The sequence below is a fragment of the Salvelinus namaycush genome, chromosome 9 (assembly GCF_016432855.1).
Source record: "Salvelinus namaycush isolate Seneca chromosome 9, SaNama_1.0, whole genome shotgun sequence".
Taxonomy (NCBI): Eukaryota; Metazoa; Chordata; class Actinopteri; order Salmoniformes; family Salmonidae; genus Salvelinus; species Salvelinus namaycush.
Genome location: NC_052315.1, coordinates 42656036 through 42675833, shown reverse-complemented (window position 1 = coordinate 42675833; position 19798 = coordinate 42656036). Strand labels below are relative to the sequence as shown.

General features: G+C 43.5%; 1 protein-coding gene across 1 annotated transcript in view; it reads left to right on the top strand.

The window, feature by feature from the left end:
- Window positions 1–19798, top strand: part of tspan9a (tetraspanin 9a) — a 285667-nt gene that overhangs the window by 58196 nt on the left and 207673 nt on the right. The window contains exon 3 of the mRNA XM_039001479.1: window positions 16847–16920. The gene's annotated coding sequence lies outside the window, so the exon portion shown is untranslated. The remainder of the gene's footprint in view (window positions 1–16846; window positions 16921–19798) is intronic.

The window sequence follows — 19798 nt, the reverse complement described above, 5'->3', positions numbered from 1 at the left end:
TTTCAGATATGCTGTTTAACACCAACCTGTCCACCACCACATCCAATTCACTGAATTGTTGTGAAAGTAGGCTACTATTTATACATTTTGTGTCAGGCCTGGTGTGCACTAAATCTTTTTGAGAGAGGAGATCTACATTTTTATATAGTTTTGGAATAGTTGTTTGCAGAAGTAAGAATTGCCGTCAATCAAATAGCCTACTTTGTGTGAGTTTTGAAATACTTTCTGAATATTGTCCTCTGGTTACATTTGTGTTGCGTGTTTTTATAGTTAGTGTGTTTACACAATGGAAGACAACATTAGTGTTATTCCTATTGACATGAATGTAGTGTCATATTAAAGAAGAGGTTTTGCTCTTTAAAAGTAAGTAAACTTGTAATTGTAATTTGTTCTTTGTTTTTGAGCTATGTCTGTTTGTTTGAAATGTGTGAGAAAATTTGCTTTATCTTGAAAATTCTCAGTAATCTGCAGCAGCATTCTAGAATTATTTTGGGGTCTAAAGGGTTAAGACAGACAAAGGAAGCCAATGATAGATCTAGATGTACCTACATTCTATGTATGATTACATTTTATTTAACCTGCATGTAAGTCTGTAGTTCAACAAGGAAGTAAGATTCCGGCAGAAGTTTCTCCAAGAAGGCTTTATAAACAGAACAAGAGTAGTGTATTGATCTACGAGACTTAACTCTTTGACACGTAACAAACCGGTGTGATCATTCTACAGTGGTCCCTGCAGCGTACGCTCAAACCGGTGTGATCATTCTACAGTGGTCCCTGCAGCGTACGCTCAAACCGGTGTGATCATTCTACAGTGGTCCCTGCAGCGTACGCTCAAACCGGTGTGATCATTCTACAGTGGTCCCTGCAGCGTACGCTCAAACCGGTGTGATCATTCTACAGTGGTCCCTGCAGCGTACGCTCAAACCGGTGTGATCATTCTACAGTGGTCCCTGCAGCGTACGCTCAAACCGGTGTGATCATTCTACAGTGGTCACTGCAGCGTACGCTCAAACCGGTGTGATCATTCTACAGTGGTCCCTGCAGCGTACGCTCAAACCGGTGTGATTAGAACACTTATTTAGATCGTCCAGTTTCGATTGACGCAACAGTCAACGTTTGAGCTGGCCACACTGTTTTTTAAACAGAAACATTTTGCACAAACACAGCCCTTACAAAGCTGTCCTGAATGTGAGCAGTTTATTTTTGTGGAGAGTGGGGGGATTTCATGACGCCTGATCCAGTCCAATTTCAGACTGCCTTTGAATTAGTGAATAGAGCAGCACAGTGTTTCTTCCTATCCAAACAATTTACCACATCATTTGAAACCAGTGTTGTTGCGAGCGCCAGAGGAACTATCGCTAATCACTTTTTTCCCCCACATTTCTGAACATTGATCAGCACATTTACACAATCAAATCTCAATTTCCATGCACCGTAGTGATGCACTGCCCAGTTTATGATTGCCATTGTAGAATGCAATAGCATGGTTAAGGTTTCTCATTGATTTCTGTTCTAGCTCCTAATGCTCCTTGTACAGAGTCCTCCAGTCATGTTTCCATTACACATCCGTTCTACCCAGATAAGTACCTGGACAAGAGTCATGGTGTCTCGTTGTCATGGAGCTCCGTTGACGAGGGTTTTCATGGCAGGGTAAGGAGGTACAGTAGAAGCTAAATTGATCGTGGCACATGTGATCATGGGATCCCTCCTTTCCACTGCCTCTGCCTCCCTCAGCCCTCATAGCATTCTGTGGAATGGGATCTGCCATTGCTCCTTCCCCGTGGCATTCCTGGGCGGTGGCGTCATGCCCCATGGCATGCCCCGGTCCACGTCCTCCACTGGGCCTCTGTGTGAGGAGAGGCGGGTAGTGAATCTGGCATTGGGGCTGGACCACTAGAGGGGCTGGAGGGGCCACAGCACCAATGCAGCTGTTGGGGATTTGTGGACTGAAGTTATCCTGCTGTACTCGGAGCAGGATTAAGCAGGGACAACAGCAGAGGAGCCCTGGCCTCAGAGACCCTGGAGAGAAGACACCGCTGGGCCCTGACGATGAGAATGGAGGAACGTGCAGGGTCGTATTGGAAAGGACAAGGCGAGGAAGGACAGCTGTTGAACCCAATGACCGCTACTTGAGGAGAAGGAACCCAGAGCCCTGCCTCCAGGCTGTGTTAACCCACTGTGATAAAGGCCCTGTAGTAAAGACATTTGGTTCTGACCGGAGGGCTTATTCTGAGAGCATCTCTGAGAGCATCTCAGCACTCTGAAATTAAGAAATGATCCCCTCATCTCATCCTGCTGTGCTTCGTTCCATATCCCACGTCTTTTAAATGGGACTGGAATGGAGTTTGGGCCTGTACGTGTGTGCTTAATTGTGCACGTGCACGTGTGTGTATGTGTGTGTGTGTGACCCAGGCCATAGTTAGAGACCCAGCTGACTGCCCCCCTGTGCCACAGTGACGTCCCTCTGCTGCCACCCTCACAGCTGGAGGGGCTCTGTGACAGGGGCAGCTGCCTGCCTCCCCTCTCTCCCCTTGGGCTAATTATACCACAATACAACCCACAACAGGCCATGGTCCAATCAACACCTCCTTCCAGCTTTCTTATTAGAACAAGGCTACTTTCCCTCCAGTCACCAGTGAGTCTCTACGGCTCTCCACTGCTAGCAGAATCACAGCCCTTCTCCCAAGGTACGACCACTGCGCCAAAGCATTTACCACTTCCGGCCCTTTCACTTGCTTGGAGAACCACCACACACTTATGCATACACACGCACGCACGCACACACACACCCCGTGCCCAATTACAGCGGGCCTGTGTATAGCACAACGGGCCATACGGTTTATATAGTAGCATCTCCTCAGTAGATCTCTACTCCTCAGAAGGCTGACCGGCTGACCTTTCCACCCCCACATCATTAATCTCCTCTGGTCACACACAGGGGAACATGCTACAATGCCGTGTGGAAATGTTGCTCTAGCAGTTTCTTAAACATGTGCTGATGGCCATCCTTTTCCTTGGTTTGTGTTTATAGCTGGATGTCCAGTGGCTGTCCACACTCTCTGAGGAGGAAATGGGCTGCTCCAAGTAATTGCGAGTAATTACATGAGTCTTATTAGGTACTGTCATTGAAGCAAACATTAATTTGGGTCACTAATGGGACAGACTAACTATTTTGTTATGCAGACTCTCTTGTGCTCCTATTGCTGTCTCGCTCTCTTGCTCTTTCAATCTCTCGCTCTCTGTATTTCTTTCTCTATCTCTCTCACACACACGGGTATGCGCACACACACACACGCACACTTTTTGAAATGCCAGTCCATGAACTCTAAGACCTTGTAAAGTTTCTCCTCTTGATTGAGAGCTAAAGCTGGTAGAATGCAGCCTTGCCTTCACTTTTATGAAATCAAGGCTAAGATGGCGATGAAAAGACAAAATAATAAGTTAACAATTTAAGACATTCAAACAAGTACAGGGTTCAAACTCAAATGGTGTTATATCTGTGTGTGTGTGTGTGTGTGTGTGTGTGTGTGTGTGTGTGTGTGTGTGTGTGTGTGTGTGTGTGTGTGTGTGTGTGTGTGTGTGTGTGTGTGTGTGTGTGTGTGTGTGTGTGTGTGTGTGTGTGTGTGTGTGTGTGTGTGTGTGTGTGTGTGTGTGCAGCCTAGTTGGTGTGGAGCAGCAACAGTTGAGACAAGCACCAGGTTCAGCTGCAACAAAATGGTGGAATATATTTTACAGTGCAGCCAGGTGATGAGAGAAGACTAGATCCAGAGTTACTAAATGTACAAATGATAAAAAATATAAAACCTTGGGCCTCCCGAGTGGCGTCGTGGTCTAAGGCACTGCGCCTCAGTGCTAGCTGTGCCACTGGAGATTCTTGTTAGAGTCCAGGCTCTGTCGCAGCCGGCCGCGACCGGGAGACCCATGGGGCGGCGCGCAATTGGCCCATCGTCGTCCAGGTTAGAGGAAGGTTTGGCCGGCAGGGATGTTCTTGTCCCATCGCGCACTAGTGACTCCTGTTGCTGGGCGCAATGCACGCTGACACGGTCACCAGGTGTTCCACAGAAAAGCACAGAAAAGATACACCTGTTAATTTACAGTTTAAGTAGATTAATGGTATATTGATTATGCCCCAAAATAGTGTCCATTTTTATCAATAGTGTCCATTTTTATCATTGATTTAATATAGGCCATTATATCGTCGAGAAAATACAAACTGTTCCTTTCTAGCAATAAAGGTTTTTGCTTTGTTAAGAGATGGCACTCCCTAAACCGCCTCACCCATTTGAAGACATGTGTTGGTGAAAGTGACCGTGTCCGAATACCCATACTAGCGTACTACATACTTAAATTGCATAGTATGTACTCATTGTCGTATATAATTTAGCACGTACTGTTTAGTAAAAAGTATGCCGTATGCAATGGCTGCAACGTACTACTTTTGGTGCATTCAAGACAACTGGGAACTCATAAAGAAAACAAGCTCAGACTGGGAAAAATCGTGATGTCAGTTATTTTCAAGACGGAGAAGACAGAGCTCTAGGATGATGCCAGAGTTTCCGACTTGTAATTCCGAGTTGGGTGACAGTTCAAAATATTTTTTTATCAGTCGGAGCACGTTTTTCCCTGTTTTCCCTTTTCCCTGAGTTCCCTGTTGTCTTGAACGCACCATCAGTTACAGCTTGGCATATGAACTGGAAAGGATTGTATGTAGCCCAAACCAGTGACCTATCACTATAGCAGAGTGCCGGAGTGTTGTTGTTTTGGGCTAAGTAGATAAGTAGCTAGCGTTTGGAACAACGAATTTGGAGTAAACTTGAGTAACCGTATTGCCCTACCAAGCTAAAAGGCAGTAACTGCTCATTTGGTTGAAAACATATATCCTGCCTCTATTGTATTGTGTTTTGGAGAAAATGGGGGTAATATTAGCAGTAACAGCATAAAGTTACTGTGAAACCAAGGTAAATAAAAGCCATTTTTCTCAGAACCACGACATGAGCAGTTAGTGCCTTTTTGCTTGGTAGGGCAGCGTAGGCCTAAGCATGTATCAATTGAAGACTCACATGAAGCTTGGGAGGAATGGGAGATGCAGTAGAAGAATGCAGTGCTGAGGCAGAGGGCTCGCAATGAGAATGACTGGCTAGCTACTACTCTGAACTGTGTGTGGTGAGCTTTCTGGTGCCCTCTACAACATCGTCACCAAACTCCATCTTCATCAACCATCTCTCTGACTACCTACCTCTGATCAAGCCATAAACTGCCCCTCTCCATCTTTGGAGGATGCACTCAAAGATTTGGCCTTTTTTGGTTGACCTAGCCAGCTATAGCTAGGCTACTCATGACGATGTATTGATTGTTTTTTTTGCTATTAACGCGCTTTGAGATGAAAAGAGCTAAAGAGCTTATTATTATACCAAAGATAGTGTATTTAGTTTATTAGAGCAAAAACCTCTGATGAAGGCCAAGCGGCCGACATGTACGCTTCAATAAAATAGTGATACTAGCAAGAGCAGTGTGTTTCTAAACAATCAATTCTAAAAAAGAATTCAAAGGCACTAAAAAAATCATTTTTTGTTTAATTTGTTTTTGTTCTAAGTAAGTCACAGCCTATATGCGCAATTTATAGACTATAATGATTTAATACAACAAAATGTTGTTTAAAAGCTGAGTGCTTTATGTCCCTACCAGCCTATTGTGTCGCACTCGCAAATGCTTCACAATGTATTTCTTTGTAAGCTATAGCCTTGAAATAATTGAAATAATAAAGCCTAAATAATTCATTTTAGGCTTCCTGTCTGGCTCCTGACCTATTTAGAGTGTTTATGTGCTGTTTAATATGACATGTGGCCTATTTGAAATATTGTGCGCTTCTTACATTCACATGTTAATGTTTATTCAAATACTTTTCATTCAAATCATATGGTTTGTTTTCAATACTTCAAAACCAAATGGTAGGTCCAGTTAGTCATAAAAAATAGATGTTGGTTAAATTGTGATTCTGGAGTGTTTTTTTCCTGTGAGCGCGGAGCGGTTTAGAGGAGCAGTTGGAAAGGACGTGACACGGCGGAGCCCGCTCCATGAGTAATGAGTGGGATTTCCAACCGCTCTGATCAATATACCCAGTAACTCAAAGATACAGGCTTCTTTCCTAACTCAATTGCCGGAGAGGAATGAAACCGCTCAGGGATTTCACCATGAGGCCAATTGCGACTTTAAAACAGTTACAGAGTTCAATGGCTGTGATAGGAGAAAACTGAGGCTGGATCAACAACATTGTAGTCACTCCACAATACTAACCTAATTGACAGAGTGAAAAGAAGGACGCCTGTACAGAATATCCATCCTGTTTGCAACAAGGCACTAAAGTAATAGTGCAAAACTTTTTGTCCTGAATACAAAGTGTTGTTTGGGGCAATACATTACTGAGTACCACTCTTCAGTGGGGGCTGTGTCATGTTATGGGTATGCGTGTAATCTTTAAGGACTGGGGAGTTTTCCAGGATAAAAAATAAATGGAATAGAGCTAAGCACTATCCTAGAGGAAAACCTTGTTGAGTCTCCTTTCCACCAGACACTGGGAGATGAATTCACCTTTCATCAGGACAATAACCTAAAACACAAGGCCAAACATACACTGGAGTTGCTTATCAAGAAGACAGTGAATGTTCCTGAGTGGCCGAGTTACAGTTCAGACTTAAATCTACTTGAAAATCTATGGCAAGACCTGAAAATGGTTGTCTAGCAATGATGTACAACCAACTTGAGCCTGAAGAATTTTGAAGATAATAATGGGCAAATGTTGTGCAATCTAGGTGTGGAAAGCTTTTAGATACTTACCCAGAAAGACTCACCGCTGTGATCGCTGACAAAGGTGCTTCTACAAAGTATTGACTCAGGGTTGTGAATCCTTATGTAAATTAGATGTTTCATTTTCAATACATTTGCAAAAATGTGTAAAAACATGTTTCACTTTTTCATTATGGGTATTGTGTGTAGATGGGTGACAAAAACATATATTTAATCAATTTTGAATTCAGGCTGTAACAACAGAATGTGGAATAAGTCAAGGGGTATGAATACTTTCTGAAGGCTGTGTACATCATCACACTTACATGAATGTGCTGGTGAAGCAAAGGAAATAGATGGGAAAGTGTTTTTGCTCTCAGAGAAAGTTGAACCTTTATTAGCCAAGTACAGCACAGCAACACATGTCACATCCCATGTATGTTTGTTTATGGTTCTCCCACTTATTTTTTTACCAATGAAGATGACAGCTGCCCCTCCGGCTAACACAACATTCACCAAAACATGAGCAAAGTATATTTGTGTGAACTTTCTCTAGATAGATAGACTGCCACACACTTTATCAAATTGGAGTGCCAAGGTTAAACAGTAACGAGTACAGCTTACCATTACTTTCACCATAACAGGTTACAGTATGTGCAATGAAACTAGCTCGACCCATTCAGGTTGTAACCGTTCAGGTAGAAACTAATATTGCATCGCATGAACATTACAATCAGAACATTACAACCGCTCAACACAGATAAACCAACGTGACAAATCAGGAGAGCTAGAAGAAAAGACAAGTGTTAGGACCACAGTGGAAAATAGGAATGTAGGCTACCGCGCTACTAACGTTAGCTATAGCTAACTAGTGATAGTGCAGTGGCAAGAGAGCTAACTATAACCACGACTTACTCAACCTTTTTTTTGCAGCATTTCTCCACCCGTGTTCGCCACTGAATTAAATGCCTGTTATTGTCATCAGACTCTGCAACAGGTTGAACACAAGTCCTGGTATTTACAACAAGTACCAAGTTAGCTAGCTGGCTAACTAGGCTAATGTTAAATATGAAGTTGTCGCTGAACAGCAAGCAAGTAACCCTGTAATGTTAGCTAACATTACCGTTCGAAATAGTTAAAACTTCTAGTCTTATTAAAGCACATAGCTAGCTAAAGGCACGGCAGGCAGCAGGCTGCAGATCTGTTGTCAAAGATGTAATGTTACGATGAAACGTTTGTGATCACTTTAAGGAGAACAAAAATACACCACCGCAGAAACTTCGCTATTCGCCATCTACCAAGTTGTTTTTTTGTTTACGTGAAGAGATCTCGCTATCAAAACTCGCAGCCCTCCTCTTCCAATGCATTGTGGCTGTGAAATTCATGAAAAGTGTGTGGCGAATTCTACTAGATGAAAAGCTGAAATTAGTATAACATTTTGGCATTTAAAGCATTCTCGATTTTAGAAAATTCACATCGTATATAACGTTTTATTTTTGCATACTCAAACGGCCTACTATTTAGTATGGTTATTCGGACACGGCCAGTGTCTATAGTCTAGCCTATTAGGCCATTAATTCATAGCCTACATGCACATGTCATTAGTAAATTGCATTGCTTCAAACGGTGTTCAAATCGAAGCCACATCCAGTGTTACAACTTGCAATGTAAATAATTTACATGGCAAATCTTTCATTGAAGCCTGTATTCCTAAACTGTTGGAATCCATAGCCATTGGAAGGATGTTAGGCTTTTGAACTGTGATCAATAATAGTAATCTCAATCTAACCACTTTTGATCCTACTTTGCTAAAGTAATGTCATTTGCATTAAGGTTTTTGATATAGGCTACATTCTGTGATTCATACTCTCAATCCTGCCAACTACGTACAATAGGTGGCAGCACCTCTTAAACCCCACAGAAGAAACCGAGAAGCCCAACTTCAACAGGACATTACAAGTTACCATTGTCCACTAAATGTTTTGTACAAATTTGTTTACATCCCTGTTAGTGAGCATTTATACTTTTCCAAGATAATCCATCCACCTGACATGTGTGGCAAATTAAGAAGCTGATTAAACAGCATGATTATTACACAGTTGCACCTTGTGCTGGGGACAATAAAAGGCCACTCTTATGTGCACAGAACACATTGCCACTGATGTCTCAAGTTGAGGCAGCGTGCAATTGACATGCTGACTGCAGGAATGTCCACCAGAGCCGTTGCCAGAGAATAAAATATTTATTTCTCTACCATAAGCCATAAGCCAATGTCATTTTAGAGAATTTGGCAGTACGTCAAACCGGCCTCACAACCACAGACCATGTGTAACCACGCCAGCCCAGGACCTCCACATCTGTCATCTTCACCTGCGGGATCATCTCAGACCAGCCATCCAGACCGCTAACGAAACTGTGGGTTTGCACTACCAAAGAATTTCTGCAGAAACTATCAGAAACCTTCTCAGGGAAGTTAATCTGCATGCCACTGGAAGTTCATCTCGATGGCCACTGGCACGCTGGAGAAGTGTGCTCTTCATGGAGGAATACCGAGTTTCAACTGTAGTGGGCAGATGACAGACGTGGCGTTGTGTGGGCGAGCAATTTGCTGATGTCAACATTGTGAACAGAGAGCCACATGGTGGTGGTGGGCATAAGCTACGGACAATGAACACAATTGCATTTTATCGATGGCAATTTGAATGTACAGAAATACCGTGACGAGGTCCTGAGGCCCATTGTTGTGCCATTTATCCGCCTCCATCACCTCCTGTTTCAGCATGATAATGCAGTGCCCCATGTCGCAAGGATCTCTACACAATTCATAGAAGCTGAAAAAGTTATTTCATGGCCTGCATACTCACCAGACATGTCACCTATTGAGCATGTTTGGGATGCTCTCGATCGACGTTTACAACAGCATATTCCAGTTCCCGCCAATATCCAGAAACCTCCACATACCACAGGCCACGATCAACAGCCGGATCAACTCTACGCAAAGGAGATGTGTCGCGCTGCATGAAGCAAATGGTGGTCACACCAGATACTGACAGGTTTTCTGATCCACGCCCGTAACTTTTTAAAGTTATCTGTGACCATATCTGTATTTCCAGTCATGTGACATCCACAGATTAGGGCTTTTTTTTCAATTGACTGATTTCCTTATATGAACTGTAACTCAGTAAAATCTTTGAAATTGTTGCATTTATATTTTTGTTCAATGTAATTATAGGCTACTAAAGCCTACAACTTAGAGCTGTGCCACAAAGTTTTAATGAAAACAGTGTAGAAAAAAGTATATTTTATAATCACATGCAGCTATTTATTTCTGACCAGCAGATGTCACTAATGTGCATTGTGTACAGATGATAAAGCTCAGAGACTGGCAGCTATAGTGTGAAGACAATACCTCGGCTGCCACATGACCAAATTGTGTTGCAAAATGCGAGGTCCCACTGATTTCGCAACATGTAAATCTGTTTACTATATTGCGGACCAGAAGTCACTAATGTGCGATGTGAACAGATAATGAATGACACCCCGAGTAATGAACAATTTTTGGGCACAATTTGGTGGAAGCACCAAAGCCTTCAGGTAGCCTCAGTTTCCCATCACTAGCTCAGAGTAATTAACCATTTTTCAGCACAGTGTGGTGAACACGCCATTGCCTTCAGAAAACCTTGGTTTCTCATCACTAATTAAATGCACTCATACTAAAGCTTTAAAACTGGCAGCAATGATATTCAATTTGTCACATTATCAGACTTAACCAACAGACCACTTCAACTACAATAACATTCTCAGTAACGGTTACAGAAATATTTTTTTCTTGCTATGACTGATATTTAGTTGTTTATCTACATTAGTTGAATGCACTGACTGTAAGTTGCTCTGGATGAGAGCGTCTGCTGAATGACCAACATTGTTATGTAAAAACAAACATGTGCAGACCATGCTGGTTATTATTATAATGAGCTCCGCCCCTAAACTAGCACACATTTGGTCGGTCCAGACCATACCAAATCTGAACGAATCATAGATGCCTAGGTTATGTTTCACAAGTTTGAACAGAACAGTACAGTACGACACAGTTCAGTGCACTAGAGTACAGTAAAGTACAGTATGGTATGGTGCGTACGGTAAAGTAGTTAAATTCAGTAGAGTACTGTACAGTACAGTAGAGTTTAATTCAGTAGAGTACATTAGAGTACCGTAGAGTACCGTACGGTATAGCACAGTAGAGTTTAAGTCAGTACAGTACAGTAGAGTTCAGTAGAGTACAGTTTAGTTCAGTACAATACAGTACATTATACTGTAATGTACTATGCTCTTCTGTACTGTAGTGAGCTATACTTTACTTTTCTTTACCTTATAGTACTCTACTGCTATTGTATTGTACTGTATTGTACTCTACTGTACTATAAAAAAAATCCTGTACTGTATTTTAATGTACTGTGCTCTACTGTAGTGTGCTGTAACGTGCTGTTCAAATTTGTGAAACATAGATGTCTATGTTTGGATCAGATTAGTTTGTGTCTGGACTAAAATTGAACTGAACCATGTTTTAGCCAAATCAAGGCTGGTCTAGACCGGACCAAATCTGAACCAATCACAGACGTCTATGTTATGGCACACAATAATTCCACCATCCCAGACACCCACTCCAATTTGCATACCACCCCAACATATCCATAGATGATGCAATCTCAATTGCTCTCTACACTGCCCTCACCAACCTAGATAAGAGGAACACCTACAGTTGAAGTCAGAAGTTTACATACACTTTAGCTAAATACATTTAAACTCATTTTTTCACAATTCCTGACATTTAATCCAAGTAAAAATTCCCTGTCTTATGTCAGTTAGGATCGCCAGTTTATTTTAAGAATGTGAAATGTCAGAATAATAGTAGAGAGAATTATTTATTTCACCTTTTATTTCTTTCATCACATTCCCAGTGGGTCAGAAGTTTACATACACTCAATTAGTATTTAGTAGCATTGCCTTTAAATTGTTTAACTTGGCTCAAATGTTTCGGGTAGCCTTCCACAAGCTTCCCACAATAAGTTGGGTGAATTTTCTGCCCATTCCTCCTGACAGAGCTGGTGTAACTGAGTCAAGCCTCCTTGCTCGCACAAGCTTTTTCAGTTCTACCCACACATTTTCTATAGGATTGAGGTCAGGGCTTTGTGATGGCCACTCCAATACCTTGACTTTGTTGTCCTTAAGCCATTTTGCCACAACTTTGGAAGTATGCTTGGGGTCATTGTCTGTTTGGAAGACCCATTTGCGACCAAGCTTTAATTAACTTCCTGACTGATGTCTTGAGATGTTGCTTCAATATATCCACATAATTTTCTAATATATCCACATGATGCCATCTATTTTGTGAAGTGCACCAGTCCTTCCTTTTGGAGCAGTGGCTTCTTCCTTGCTGAGTGGCCTTTCAGGTTATGTCGATATAGGACTCGTTTTACTGTGGATATAGATACTTTTGTACCAGTTTCCTCCAGCATCTTCACAAGGTCCTTTGCTGTTGTTCTGGGATTGATTTGCACTTTTCGCACCAAAGTACGTTCATCTCTAGGAGACAGAACGCGTCTCTTTCCCGAGCGGTATGACGGCTGCGTGGTCCCATGGTGTTTATACTTACGTGCTATTGTTTGTACAGATGAACGTGGTACCTTCAGGTGTTTGGAAATTGCTCCCAAGGATGAACCAGACTTGTGGAGGTCTACAATTTTATTTCTGAGGTCTTGGCTGATTTCTTTTGATTTTCCCATGAAGTCAAGCAAAGAGGCACTGAGTTTGAAGGTAGGCCTTGAAATACATCCACAGGTACACCTCCAATTGACTCAAATTATGTCAATTAACCTATCAGAAGCTTCTAAAGCCATGACATCATTTTCTGGAATTTTCCAAGCTGTTTAAAGGCACAGTCAATTTAGTTTATTTAAACTTCTGACCCACTGGGATTGTGATACAGTGAAATAATCTGTCTGTAAACAACTGTTGGAAATATTACTCCTGTCATGCACAAAGTAGATGTCCTAACCGACTTGCCAAAACTATAGTTTGTTAACAAGAAATGTGTGGAGTGGTTGAAAAATGAGTTTTAATGACTCCAACCTAAGTGTATGTAAACTTCTGACTTCAACTGTATGTGAGAATGCTGTTAATTGAGTACAGCTCAGCGTTCAACACCATTGTCCCCTCTGAACTCGTCACCAAGCTTCAGACTCTGGGTCTGAACACCTTCCTCTGCAACTGGATCCTGGACTTCTTGAAGGGCCGACCCCAGGTGGTAAGGGTAGGCAACATCATCTCCACCACGCTGACCTTCAACACTGGGGCCCTCAGGGGTGTGTGATTAGTTCCCTCCTGTACTCCCTGTTCACCCACGACTGCGTGGCCACACACAACTCCAACATCATCATAAAGTTTGCTGACGACACAACGGTGGTAGACCTGATCACTGGCAACGATGAGTCAGCCTACAGAAAGGAAGTCAGTGACCTGGCAGTGTGGCGCTGATCGTGGACTACAGGAAACGTGGCTGGAGTGGAGCAGGTCGAGAGCTTCAAGTTCCTCAGTTTCCAAATCACTAAAGACTAAAAATGGTCCCAACACACGCGCACAGTCATGAAGAAGGCATGACAGTTCCTCTTCCACCTCAGGAGGTTGAAAAAGTTTGTCATGGGCCCTCAAAAAGTTATACAGCTGTACGATTGAGAACATTTTGACTGTCTGCGTCACTGCCTGGTATGGCAATATCACCACCCTCAATTTCATGGCGCTACAGAGGGTGGTGCGGACATCCCAGTACATCACTGGGACCGAGCTCCCTGATATCCAAGACATCTTCCCTTCACTGGAACTAAGGAGCCGCCCGAACCATGAAAAACAGCCCCAGACCATTATTCCTCCTCCACCAAACTTTACAGTTGGCACTATGCTTTCGGGCAGGTAGCGTTCTCCTGGCATACACCAAACCCAGATTCGCCCATCGGACTGCCAGCTGGTGAAGCGTGATTCATCACTCCAGAGAACGCGTTTCCATTACTCCAGAGTCCAATGACAGTGAGCTTTACACCACTCCAGCCGACGCATGGCATTGCGCATGGTGATCTTAGGCTTGTGTGTGGCTGCTCGGCCATAGAAAACCATTTCATGAAGCTCCAGACGAACAGTTATTGTGCTGATGTTGCTTCCAGAGGCCGTTTGGAACTCCGTAATGAGTGTTGCAACCAAGGACAGACGATGTTTGCGCGCTACGTGCTTCAGGACTCGGCGATCACGTTCTGTGAGCTTGTGTGGCCTACCACTTTCTGGCTGAGCCGTTGTTGCTCATAGACGTTTCCACTTCACAATAACAGCACTTACAGTTGACATGGGCAGACATTTGACAAACTTGGAAATGTGGCATCCTATGACAGTGCCACGTTGAAAGTCACTGAGCTCTTCAGCCCCGGCCAATCTACTGCCAATGTTTGTCTATGGAGATTGCATGGCTGTGTGCTCAATGTTATATACCTGTCAGCAACGGGTGTGGCTGAAATAGCAGAATCTACTAATTTGAAGGGATGTCCACCTACATTTATATCGACTCTACACACATGTACACCCACTCACAAACAAGCTGCTTCTACTCTGTTTATGTCTTGTTGCCTAGTAACCTTTACCCTATACATATTTACCTTCATCACTCCAGTATCCCTGCACATTGTAAATATGGTATAGGAACTGACCCTGTATATAGTATACTTACTTTTTTCTAGTATTACATTGTTATTGATTGTTGAGTTTTGAATTTGAAAGAAAGGCATTTCACTGTACTTGTGCATGTGACATGACATAAACAATGGAAAACTTGAAAGTATTTTGGGGCCAAATATAGGTGACCAAATCTGAACCAAACACCAATCACGTCTATAATTGGTTCAGATTTAGTCCGGAGCAAAAATCAACGTCCATTGACGTTGAAATCAAGGCCAGTCCGGACTTCACCAAAAAAAGACGCCCAAAAGACGTCGGAGTCAGTCTATGATTAGTGGGATAGTAACAGACAAGCAGCTCTCTTTTGCTCCGTTTACACAGGCAGCCCAATTCAGATGTTTTTTTCACTAGTTTGTCTTTTGACCAATCAGATCAGCTCTGAAAAAGATATTATGTAAAAAGATCTGATGTGATTGGTCAAAAGACAAATCAGTGGAAAGAATATCAGAATTCGGCTGCCTGTTTATATTCAACCCATGAGAATGAGAATCCTAAAAGGATCTGCCCTAATCAGGTATAGACCGTTCTCAATGAACAGGGATTAACACACTTGAATGGCAATACGATTGCACAATTAACATTGCAAATGACCAATAGGCCTACTTTACTCGTTAATAGCATTTCTGATGAACATTGAAAACCAAATGGAAACCAAATATGTATAGGGACGCAACCTTTGCCTTAAGCTGTGAACTTGACCGGCGTGCTCTCACCTATAGTAAGCCAGTGCTTATACATGGGTTTTGGTAAACAGCAATTGAACGGCAAGAAAATCCACCTACCTTGTGTAGAGACCTGTGGTCCCTATTGTTGTCATTAAAACATTGTTTGATTGGTTGACAAGATGAACTCTGCTCATTGGTCAGCCATGAGAGGCCGCCGTGCATGGTGCTCGCTCCCGTGCGTGGTGCTCTCTCCCGTGCGCCGCTCACCACGAACCGCGCCTCTTGCAAAACTGCTTGCTTTTTTTGCAGCCCGCCACACTGAAGTCTATGAGACCTTCGCCGCTTACCGCGGCCCATCTGTAAGCACCTTTAAGTAGAACATGTTGGCAATGCCAAACAAAAGAGAAACAACGCGAAACATTTCTGAATAAATTATATGATAACCAGACTCTGGCTTTGGTGTAGCCTACTTTACACGATTACATAGCAAAATGTTTAAAAGTAGCGAAAGCATAGTTCATTTAGCAAGTTGTAGGCCTACCAAACAATGAGGCTGTTTGTGTGGCTCACCAGTGCATCATCACAGAGTCTTTGTGTTTCTGTATGGCTGTGTATAAGTATCCCCATATGCTGATGATCTATTCTACAGCCAGATGATACAGGGACTTCCATTCCGATATCGACCCATATTGTCCCTGGAGGGGAGATGACACGGCTATATTGGAATAGTTTGTTGGCACTGCCGAGGCTGTTGCCATTCTGCTGCTATTGTAGAACAGCCCTTCAAATGATAAAAGGAAACGGGAGATGCCATTGCTCATCATAAAATGGAAATAAAAGGCGGTGGCTGGGCCATCATAAGTCATCATACAGGGTGAAGAAACCTGGCCTGTGTATATGATTGGGGCTGTAGATCAGCTTGTAGACTCCTGCTGCACTTCTCATATGAAGGTGTTCATGAAGTGCCATCATTCATTCTGCAGAGCAAGTGCTGGCCTTTGATTTTTTTTGTATTTTGCCATGCCTGCTGAGTGACACTGCGCGTGTGTGTGTGTGTGTGTGTGTGTGTGTGTGTGTGTGTGTGTGTGTGTGTGTGTGTGTGTGTGTGTGTGTGTGTGTGTGTGTGTGTGTGTGTGTGTGTGTGTGTGTGTGTGTGTGTTGGAGAAAGAAAGGGAGAGGAAATAAATTAATCAGATACAGAAGCTACAGTATTGGTATGCACTATATGTGTACCAATATGTGTACATGAGTGTGTATACATCTTGTTATCCAATCCAACACGTCACCCTTACTTCTCCCCTTCTCAGTATTTTGCCGCAGTGCTCAAGGTCACACACGCAGCACCTGGAGTTTTGTCTGGGGAGCTTAGTTGAAGCACTGTCCACTCTGCTCTTTGAAAAACAACCAGCGGCAATTTACTGTAGTCTCTCAAGCTGTGGTGTTGATGCTCTATAAATTTGAAGACTAGCCTGTGGAAAACATCTACCCATCTAGCCATTTTTATAATCTGAGTTTTATTGTGTTTAACAGGCCTGGCCCTCTTTATAAATAGGATGTTATTATTAATGGACTGTGGTGTGGAAGAGCAAGTAGAGGGCTGACTGAGTTTGTGTGTTTGGCAGGCTTCAGGGCTGCCTGACCTGTGACTGAGGAACAGAGGAACAGACAGAGTCTTCATCTCTCCCCCAGAGGAAAGGTAAGACCATATACACACACACGTACACACACACACACACACATACATCTCCCGTCTTTTCAAAGGGAACGAGACTTTGTAATTACACCAACCAGAGATGTAATGCCACTGCTCTCGCCGCGTTTCAGTCTCACGTGGATGTGTGTGTTCAATTAATACTGTAGCCAGCATTAGCTTCTCTAGCTCAGCCCCCTCTGCTCTGATATCACAGTGCGCCGTTGCACCTTTGACAGCCCTACTGCTTGCTCTGCAGTGTGTCTTACAGAAATAGCATGGTATAATCTTGTTCAGTTTACAGCCAACACTCCCCAGTCAGTTGTGCTCTGATTCCCCAGGCCTTCCAAGGTGTAAGGTCGTCTCTGATAGCCATTCAGACCCCCTTCTCGGTGGCTCCCCACTCCAAAGTCACTAAAATTAAAGCGTTAAATTTAGTCGCGCCGGTGCTCGGCGGATAGGCCAACCTGTGTCCGGCTAGATCAAGGCGGAGGGTAGCTGAACTGTCAGGCTCGGCGGTTGCGGTGCCATTCATGTGACGCAATGAGAGGCCCTTAGCTCTGAGGTGTCAGTTCCATAGCAGAAAGATCAGCAGAATGGGGGGATAGGGGGTTTGGGGATGAAGGGGTCAAGGATCTGTGCATTACTCTTGCTCCCACACTGCCCCTGGTTATGCATACAAACGTCCCCTTCTGGGCTTGGTGGTTTGAAGGAGGTGTGTGTGTGTTCGTGTACACGTGCATGTATGTGCGTGTATGTGCATGTGCGTGTGCTCGCGTGTGTGTGTGAGGCAGAAAGATATAGTGAGTGAGTGAGGGAGTGAGTGAGTGAGGGAGTGAGTGAGTGAGGGAGTGTGACTGTGCAATCCATGTACTGTATGTACAGGTAACTGCCAAAATAAAGGAAACACCAACATAAAGTGTTTTGGGTCACCACGAGCTGCCAGAGCAGCTTCAATGCGCCTTGACATAGATTCTCCAAGTATCTGGAACTCTATTAGAGGGATGCGACACCATTTTTCCTTGAAAAATTCCATCATTTATTGACGGTGGGGGAAAACGCCCTCAGGCACCTCTGCAGAATCTCCCATAAGTGTTCAATTGGGTTGAGATCTGATGACTGACACCCGCCATAGCTTACATCGTTTTCATGCTCATCAAACCATTCAATGACCACTCGTGCCCTGTGGATGGGGGCATTGTCATCCTATGGGGGCATAACCATGGTAGCCAAATAATGGCCTGCCCAGCGTTTTTATACATCACCCTAAGCATTCTGGGATATGAATTGCTTAATTAACTCAGGAACCACATCTGTGTTGAAGCACCTGCTTATCAAAAGGGGACCATGGCGTTCTCCCAGTGACAAAGTACGCTTTATGCAACATCTTTTTGAGTGCCGACCCATCAGACCTTTTTCCTTGTCTAGAAGCACCTACATTCAATATATTTTGTATCCCTCATTTACTCAAGTGTTTCCATTATTTTGGTAATTACTTGTCTGTATGTGCAGATACACATAATGTGAGCTCATATGTGTGTGTGAGTGTGTGAAGAAAGGCCCTCCCCTCTCGCTCTCAATCAGGGAGCCTTCAGCTGGTGGATCATTCAGGGATATTGACAGATGAGGTCATTGAAATATCAGCAGCCCCCCCAGCCTCCCAGGCCTCTTTGACCACAGGCATGTGGGCCAGTGTGAAGTGCAGTACTGGGAGGTCAGGAGTAACTGAGACCGGTGGAGGACGGAGCGAGCCTGCCCAGAGGATGTCCAAACAAGGCCGCGTCACCCACCTCAACCCCCCCGGGGTCTTAGAACACCTGACCCTACTCCTCCAAAAGAACCATTTACATATTTATTTCCCAGGCCGAAGCAGCAGCAACACGCACCGCTGGTCACCAGAGATATGCCACGCCTCTGTTTAATTGGCTATTGATTGACTTTGCTTTGGCAACGGGAAGCAACGAATTACCGGCTGCTCTCTGTGGTGGTACTACTGCTCGAGACAGAGTAGTCTGGCTCGCTTGACTTATTTATCGACCGTTTTTTATTTATGTTGCGTGAGATGATTAATGATGCAAGATGAGATGGAGGGATGGCAACATGGAATCTTCCGGTGTTGTTTATTTACATAGCGGATCAAGACACGGACACGGGTTCTATTCTGTGGAGAGGCAGCGCTAAGCCATAAGGCAAGCTATGTCGGTGTGAAAGGACGAACAATACAGTTGGCCCTCTGAAGGCATCCATTTGACATTAAATTGGTTCCTGCACTTGGTTTCATTGTCCAGGAGAGTATGGGTCATTATGTATGCATGGGTATGCATGCGTCTCGGAGGAACCACCCATGAGCAAACTAATGGATGACTATAAATAATGATTCTGATACAAGTATTTGCCATCCTCTGCATTTGCAACACTAATAATGGAGTTGTATAATGATGTTATAAAAAATGAAATGTTCAAATCTCCTGTTGTAGGCAGCTTAATTAACATGTCTGGCGTTTGAGAAGAGGCTGATGTCTTCTTTGAGACTCTGCTCTACTGGGAGAATTGTATTCCCATAACAGAGGCTGAACATTGTTTGGACTGGCTGACTGGTTGACTTTCATTGTGTGGGAAGAGTAGCTACATGTTCTCATAACCATCGGAATGACTGTACAGTATGTTTTCTGGAGTATGTGAGCTTATGTATGCACTTCGGGTAGCTTTGTGTTCAGAAGTAGTTTAATATCAGTTAAATTCAGGGGCACAATTTTGGTTTTAAAAGGGGGGGCATATGTTTTTATCCAGTCGGATAAACACTCCAAACAGTTTACCCAACCACTCGGAGGCGTCCGCATGGTTCTAAAGCACACCGTGTGTCACGACTACTCTGTCACAGGAG